The sequence below is a fragment of the Hyperoodon ampullatus genome, assembly GCF_949752795.1.
Source record: "Hyperoodon ampullatus genome assembly, chromosome: 1".
Lineage (NCBI taxonomy): Eukaryota > Metazoa > Chordata > Mammalia > Artiodactyla > Ziphiidae > Hyperoodon > Hyperoodon ampullatus.
The window spans coordinates 12,175,064-12,183,803 of record NC_136914.1 but is presented as its reverse complement, the minus strand read 5'-3'; the positions used below and the strand labels follow the sequence as shown (position 1 = coordinate 12,183,803).

General features: G+C 38.6%; 1 pseudogene across 1 annotated transcript; it reads right to left on the bottom strand.

Moving 5' to 3' along the window:
• Positions 1–1,038: 1,038 nt before the first annotated feature.
• Positions 1,039–2,853, bottom strand: LOC307057067 (eukaryotic peptide chain release factor subunit 1-like; annotated as a pseudogene). Its single transcript has 3 exons — positions 2,765–2,853; positions 1,855–2,488; positions 1,039–1,635 (listed from the first exon to the last, which is right to left on the bottom strand). The product of its transcript is annotated as a eukaryotic peptide chain release factor subunit 1-like (transcript).
• Between the last annotated feature and the right edge of the window lie 5,887 nt (positions 2,854–8,740).

Here is an 8,740-nt window from a genome sequence, read left to right as displayed (position 1 = left end):
AGAATATTGAGTAGAGTTCCCTGCGCTCTACAGTTAGTATCCTTAAATAAGACGGACTAAACCCACTGAATATTTTCTAAAAGATAGATTGTTTGCATTGAAGTAAAATGAGCAGATCTACTAATTCCTTGGCTGATGGCCCTCTTGTTTAGGAAACCCACATGCTTGCTCTAAAAAGAAGCAAAAGAGAAATTTTCACTTTTATACACCAAATAAAACAAAATGAAATGACAATTGGATTTCACTGTAGACCCACATTCTTTGCTTGAGAGAGAGTCTCAAAAAGCAGAAGAGCACGTTCTTACATTTGCTGATACCAGCTCATCCTGCAGAATCTGAACTAGAAGGTGAGAGCAATCCCTTTCTCACTAAGGGAGCAAAGTCAGCTCAGGGGCCCTGCAAGAGTCAGACACCCAAATGTTCCCATCTTAGGAAGAGGATTGGGGTTCAGAGTGAGGACCATGGAAGCTGGTGAGACTCTTTAACTGGTTTGGATGTCTTGATGTCAAGAAATATCAGTTGCCATAAGAAAAAGTACACATATGGTCCTGCCCAGAGATAGAGGAGGGCTCAAATGTTGAAGACTTTGAAAAAATGCACATTCAGCATTGTTATAGTAAAATCCTGGGACATACCTTTTCATGTTAGATAGTAAACATTTTGTTTTTAAATTTGTGCTCGCCGCTGCCTCTAAAATAGTCTCCTCTTATATAGTAGGAGCTCACATATCTATTAAAGATATTTCTTTAAAATTCTCCTACCCAGAAGATATTCAAGTGTTTTGAAAAGAAATATGGGGTGGCAAGAAAATGAATATTTCTGGCAACTCCCTTTTGCCCTTTTCCTTATCTCCTTCATTCTGACATGTATACCTGTTGAAAATCTTGCTTGCCATGACAGATAATCATTTTGAATGATCTCTTAAAACCTGGAGTTAAAAAATACTATCCCCAAACACCTATTAACATCTCTCTAAAATTTCACTCTCCATTGAACTAAAGGAGCAATATATTTTTACCCAAATAATTTGTTATGGATTCATGGTAGTAACCATGTGGTTTCCATTCTCAGCTGGACAATCAACATTTCTTCAATAATTCTTTCTCTTTTGCTAATCAGATCAATTCCACCAAATCCTTTCACAAACTGGAATCCTTCTTGTGATTTATCTGTGACAATTTCCAATGTAGCTCCAAATTTTTTATAGTTCTTAGCAAAGCATTCCAGCAGGGGCATGCTCTCAATCAGTTCATGTTCTTGTCCTGTCTCTTTGTCTGTAAAATGAGATTTATCCTTCTCTTGTTCTGGAGTTAGAGAATTTTCTCCTCTTCTGTGCCTTGGCAATGAAGAATATATCTCATTATATCCAGATTTTCATAGACTATTAGAATCTCTACAGCTCCCATTTCTAAAGCCTTTAGTGTATCTTCAACTCCAAAACAGTACTTGCCCATGTCCTGACTGATTTCATCAAAGTCTTGCCCTATTAACTTCTTCTCTTGCATGAACTTCACATTGGAGAGGACTTCGGTAGATAACTCGATATCTTGGTTGAATCCATTTTCACCACCATAAGATATATCAGCTAATTTTAAAACTTTTGATTGCAACCTCTGATCAAACATGTCAGATTGACTCAGTTCAGTTTTTTTGTTTTTTGTTTTTTGTGGAATGTGGGCTTTTCACTGTTGTGGCCTCCCCCGTTGCGGAGCACAGGCTCCGGACGCACAGGCTCCGGATGCACAGGCTCAGCAGCCATGGCTCACGGGCCCAGCCGCTCCGCAGCATATGGGATCCTCCCAGACCGGGGCACGAACCCGTGTCCCCTGCATCAGCAGGCAGACTCTCAACCACTGCGCCACCAGGGAAGCCCAACTTAGTTCAGTTTTAAAGTCAGCTGATCCAGCTAAAACGAGACCAGCCACATTCACTTTGTCCTCAGAAATAAACAGCTGCACAGCAGTCTCAGCTACTTTCCCAACATAGCTATGTCACTTTTCCATTCTTAAACGGGCAAAACGCAAGGCTGACTGACCTCCTCTACCATGTTTCTTTGGGAGATCCACAGTGCGTTTGTGCAGGACTTCTCTTGTATTTCCTTGGAGTGTGCCAAAAAGTGCACCACTACCATCTATTACAATGAAGCCAAACTTGCTATCATCTGAAAGTAGTGCTATAAGAGCCTCTGTATGGAATTTTTCACACAGATACAAAGACGTATTAATTTTTTTGAAAGCTTCAAAGTCAATGTTGACTTTCTTTTCCTTTCCCTCTTCTGTTACAATTGTACCAAACAACCAGGCCATTTGGCGGTACTTTGTTATAAAGTTTGAGTCTTCGTTGTACAGATGTAATGGCTCCCAGGACTGAAAGGTAGTTTACTTGTGACAATGTTAGATGCAGTTCAAACTCATCAGCTAACATTTTTGCCACTCGTGAAATCTGGTCTTTGGGAGGAATGATAAATGATATCATGCCTGTGCCATTGCTGAGGGCCGCCTCCAAGTTTTTATTTATGTATGTATGTATGTATGTATGGCTGTGTTGGGTCTTTGTTTCTGTGCACGGGCTTTCTCCAGTTGCGGCAAGGGGGGGCCACTCTTCATCGTGGCCTCTCTTGTTGCGGAGCACAGGCTCCAGACGCGCAGGCTCAGTAGTTGTGGCTCACGGGCCTAGTTGCTCCGCGACATGTGGGATCTTCCCAGACCAGGGCTCGAACCTGTGTCCCCTGCATTGGCAGGCAGATTCTCAACCACTGCGCCACCGGGGAAGGCCCCGCCTCCAAGTTTTAATGAGCTTTTTGATATTCCAGAGCTCCACGTCCTTGTCGGCAGCACTGGGGGCATCCGTCATCTTCTCGCCTCCTCCTCTCTAAGGACCCAGTCCTGGGCGGCAGCGGCTGCTCCTCCCCAGCAGTGGCTCTCGACAATTTCTAATTTCAGTAATTTTTTTTACCTTGCCTTTTGTGACATCATTCACTCATCTTTCTTCCTACTATGGAAAACTCTTGGAAAAGCATGAACTTTGCCATCAGTTAGACCCAAATTCAAATAGTGGAACTTCCACTTACATAGTGTATGATCTTTTAAGTTAATGATTTAACTTTTTTCCCCGACTGTACTCTTTTATGATTTGAACCACAATTCAAGTCTGAGAATATATAACTGATAGTGATGCTTATTAGCACTACACTAGAATTCTTGGCAGCATCCCCATAGGTAAACTCAGAATCCCCATAGGTAAATCACATCATCCTCTCCTCATCCTCCCACATCATCTTCTCCTCATCCTTCCACTCATCCTCTCCTGCTTTCCCAATACTACCTATGGCCCTGGGAGCACCAACTACTCTGCGAAGCACAGTTTGAAAATTTAAGTAAAAAAAAAGGTTTATTCATATTCAACAGTCTAGGAAAACTTTGGCATTTCAAGTTTAATTTGCTTTCATTTTCCATAAAGATTCAAAAGGCAGGCAGCCTGTATTTATAAGATAAATAATTATTTTAAATATTTCAAAAAGAAAATAATCCATTTGACCCTATATTTAACTATCAGAGTTGAATAAAACAATCAATTTTTTGTCATTGTTTTAAAATCAGGAATCTAACCTGTATTCATTTCCCTTATTACACACCCATCTCCTATTTCTGTTTTCTATTCTTTTGTTACTTTTATCTGAGATTATAGACCCTGATTATGAATTTTCAACAACTTCAAATTTAAATACAGGAATATTTTTGAGTTTTCACTTTAAATTTGAGAATTTTCTGAAGACACTTTAAAAAGTTCTTTGCATATTTGTAACTAGTTTCATTGCTCAATACTAACCAATTTGCAAGTACTTCCCCATTTTAGAGACTTTGATCATGATTAAACTCCTAATTGAGTGGAGTACATACCTGAGGTTTGGTTTTGTTTCTTTCATTCATGAGAGGGACATGAGTGTTATATTTTTTGGAGCTTTTACACATATAAAAATGTTTTCTGTTACTATGACTCATGAATGACATCATGGCGTGGTTTGGGATTCCCAATCTTTTAATCTCAGATGTCTATAGACATCATTCTATTCTCTACTGGAATTTAATGTTCAAAAGAGCTTCCTACTCTTTATACTTATAATTTAAAATATTTTATTTAGTTCTTCCTGGAACATAAGAGATGCTGGTCTTTCCTGCAGAGAAAAGTATTCTTCTATTATATCTTTGATTATAGTGTCTCATTTACTTGCTTTGTTTCCTCTTATAGAATATCTTTTTATCAACATAGTAAATCTCTTCTCTCTCTTCTTTGTATATATCACACTTATCATTTTTATTATTTCTCCCCCTTCTCTGGGAGAAATTTTGAAGTTTTTTACTTACATTACTGATTTGATTTGTTTGGCATCAATCCTGTTCTAATGACTTCAGTGAGAATTTTAACCCTGTTATTCCATTTTTAAATTTCTTCAAAGTGTTGTTTTGTTTGTATGTTTGTTTTTATCTCATCCTGTTCTTATCTTACTCTTTGCAGTATTTTCATTCTAATATGAAGCGAACTCTATTTTGGCCCAAGGTTTACAGACACATTGCTGTTATAGATGGCCCACCGCAATCCTTGCTGTCACTTGTGTATTTGTCAAAACCATCCTCTCAACTGTGTGCAACCCTGGCTCAATTTCTGATACCTCAGAAACATTCATCTGGCTCTGAAATGGAACATTCGGTTCTTACTTTTCAGTGTCTTTACTCTAAGGGGGATAACATATACCCTAAGGCAGCCCTCCATGGTTTAATCAGGTGAGTCCATGAAAAGTTGTATTTTGCCAGCAAGCACCACTTCCAGGGCCCTCCCTCCTTCAATGTATACAGCTTTACCTGGAAGGTCATCTCCCTAGGATACACATGTCACTCTCCATTTGTCCCTCCCCCGGCCTTGTTATACAAGAGGCACTGCATTGGATGAGAGCAATATCAGCTGTCTCAAAAGACAGTCAGTAGAGGAAAGTTGCTCAGTTTTCTGATTAATGTAATATATGTTTCTTTAAAAACAAGTAGTAAAAATGAGTCAAAACTTCTTTCTCCCCTTTTCATTTCCAGCTGTGTCATTCTAATTCAGAGAATAGAATGCATTCAGGCCACTTATAAAGCTTCTTCATCTAACTGTTCCAAGATTTTAAAGTTGATGGAAATATCCTTCAATGTCTGTCATATGCATTTGATTCCTGACCTTATTTTTAAAGCTATTGTTAATGCTTGCCTTTTCATATAATTCTGCCTGTAACTTATTTGCGAGTTAGGAGATGGCCTGTCATGATCTCAGCCCAGAAGTCAGTGTCTTCTAAATGCAGGTGTAATTAACAGGCTAATGAATGTCACAGCCATTTTATTACTTACATGGAAACAATTAACAAAACCAAGTTGAAGCAGTGTTACTGGTTGGAAAGAACAGCAGTGTCAGAAAATTTAGAGTTATATTTTTACCCCCTTTTATTAATTGTGTGACCTTAAATAAGTCACTTAACCTTCTTGAATCTGTTTATTTTTTCATAAAGGAGCAATATAAATAACACTTGTTCTAAGGACCCACAGGGGTGTTGTGAGGACCAAATGGGTTAGCACTTGTAAAAGCCCTTTGTAGTCATTACCACTCTAGACCCAATTATTGCTCTCACTCCCATGACCTTGGCCTCATCAGTGGCACATTGAAGCAGCTGAGCTAACTGAGCTAACAAGTCATAGGAGTGTTTCATTAATATTAATTTCTGACCCTTAGCCATTACTGAATATAAAAAGTAAATGGTAATTGTGAGTGTTCTAGCCTCTGCCATTAAAGAAAAAGGAAAAACAGATATCTTTTATTGCCAAGTGTTAAATTTACATGAATTTTACCTACCACTTCCTAGAGTTCCATAAATAGAGGATTTCTTTCATATTTTCTTCCTTATCATCCATAAGAACATGTGAATTTTCAGACTCTGACTGTACTTATTACCTCTTAACCGCATAAAGGATAAACCAAATGAGACCAGAGTCACAGATAAACTTTCACTGTTATTAAATTAGATTAGAACAAAAGTGTAGACAATTAACATTGGAAAGTATTGTGTAGAAAAGGAAGCAATGAAAGATTGGTCTTTAATTGTCTTTAAGGCTAATTGAAGGCAGGGAATTCTAAATTGAGTTCTAATTTACAGGCTAATAAATGCCACAGACATTTTGTTATTAACATGAAAATTAGCAAACATATAAGAAGAGACTAGTTTGGAATATGGCAATTCTAAGCACTTGGAAATAGAGCACACATCACTTACATATTTTATTTTTAATCAGTATATAATGCATTCCCCTAAGAGGAGAGCATAATAAAAACTTCTAGGCTTTTAGCCCTAGTTGCAAGTGCTCATGAATGAAATGGCCAAACTTCATGGCATAGCAAACATTTTTAAAAAGCAAGGACCTGTGTTGAAATATGACAAAACCTTCTCTTTCAGTCTGTAAACCTGTTTTCATTCTCTATGTAATATGACTTTTCCCTTCATTTTGCAAATAGGAAAACTAAGCTAAAGAGAAATTGAAGAATACCAATGTCCTTATCATTTGACACTTTGCGTTAGTTTTTCATGTCTTTTCTTCTTAATAAACTAATTATGCCTACAGTTCAAGACTATGTCTTACCCATCATAGACCAACACAGCCTTGGATATAGTTACTCAGTGTGCAGTGCCCCAGAGCTACACCCCTCTGATGCATGTTTCTAACACGTTCAAGGAAGGAAATGTGATCGCAGCAGGTCTGTGACCGCAGCAGGTCTGTGATCTTTCCTCTAACCTCTGGGATTCCTGGAAACATTAACTTAGGAAATCACAAGAGGATAATATTGCATATTCTGGAGGTTCCCCAAGACCACCCTCATGTGCAAGGATTTGTTAGGACTTACAGAACTCAGAAAGGCTGTTATACTCAAGGCTACAGCTTATTATAGCAAAATCAGCAAAGGAAGGAGCACAGAGGGCAGGTTCCAGGACTGCCTGTTCCAAGCATGAACTTCCAGGGGTCCTCCCCCAGTGGAGTCTGTGGACAATGCCTGCTTCTCCCAGCAACGATGTGTGACAGTACGTACAGAGTGCTGCCAGCCAGGGAAGTTCCCCTAGCCTTGGGTTTGTTTGTGTTCAGTTTCATTGAGATATAATTGACAAATAAAACTGTAAGATATTTAAAGCCTAAATTGTGATTATTAAAATAATTTTTCCCATCTAGTTAATTAACACATCCAACACCTTACATATTTATCTCGTGGGTTTTTTTTTTCTTTTTTTAGTGAGAACATCTTAAGTTCTGCTTTCTTAGAAAATTTCAATTATACAGTACATTGTTAGAGGGAGCGGTTGGTAAAAGGACACAAACTTATAGCTATAAGATGAATAAGGTCTGAGGATCTAATGTATAACATGGTGACTATAGTTGATAACACTGTACTGTATAATTGATATTTGCTAAGGGGTTCAGAAATTTTTATAGGAGATTAACCACATAGACTTTCTGTCCATGGCTGACCTCAATCTCCAGTCCTTTCATAGGTCAAGCTGATACCACATGGCCCAAGGCCCCCACCATAAATCAAATTGGTATAGACCACCAGCAGTGGCCTAATACCTCCAGTTAAACAGGCAGGGCATTCCAAGGTTCCAAGGGCCTAGAGGTTACCTCCTAGGAGCTGGGAACAAAATGCAAGGTTAATCGTATATATATTTTGTTGTTGTTGTTGTTGTTTACTCTATCCTTACTATACTGAGACTACCTGCACTATATCCAAGAAAAATCAGAATTGGTTGAAGTTGTTATGCTGAGATTGTGTATCAAGTAATTATAGCTGCTACTAACAGGATCAGTTGCACTGGAGCCAGATATAAAAGCTCAAGACATCCCAGAGCTGAAGACTTCTCCAGGCTGAAGTGGTCCATGTCTAATCAGTCTATTGTCTTCTGACCACAGCCCCACCCCTGCAAATGAGGAGAGTTTGAGAGATATTTGGAAACTATATCTAGTTGGAGCAATGAGACCTCCCCTATGCTATGGCCAGTCAGACTGTAGGTTTTCTATCCCATATCCTTTCTTCTAGCTAAGTGAACTTGGTACTATGGAAAACCTATTGTGTCTCATGAATTTTATTATCAAATCAAACCCAAGACACCTGCTGGTGGTTGAGCAGAGTGGGTTTTGGATTATACAACTAGTATTATTTGATGCCAACAATATAACTGACCTCTTTAATTTTTCAAACTAATTGTTTTAGTCCCCACCAAACTTTATTAGCAGTAAATACATAATCTCTCTTTTGAGATTTTCCTCACCACTATTCCTGTGTCTGCCTTGGTGAATTGTTCAAGATATCTGGAGGCAAACCCAGTCAGTGTCACTGTGGTCCATACTAATCCAACATAAATTTGGGAAGAAGAGTTAAATCTAGAACTTCTCCTTTTGAGATTCTTGGGAATTTTATACAAGCCGGTCTATAATGAAGAGAGAAGAAAGAGATTGCTGAGGTACAAGGTGTTGGGAAGAAAATAAAATCTAATGGGATAATGGAGCCTGTGTGAGTAGAGGAGACACATGCAGTGTGTGTGTGTCCCCCATTGTTCCTTGCTGCCCTATTCACGAATAATGTCTGTGATGCCCAGTGAGCACAGAGTTCTGTTGAAACCACTATGCTTGGGAGTTCAGTGAGATTTAGTGAGTACAAGGTAAGCATATTCCAT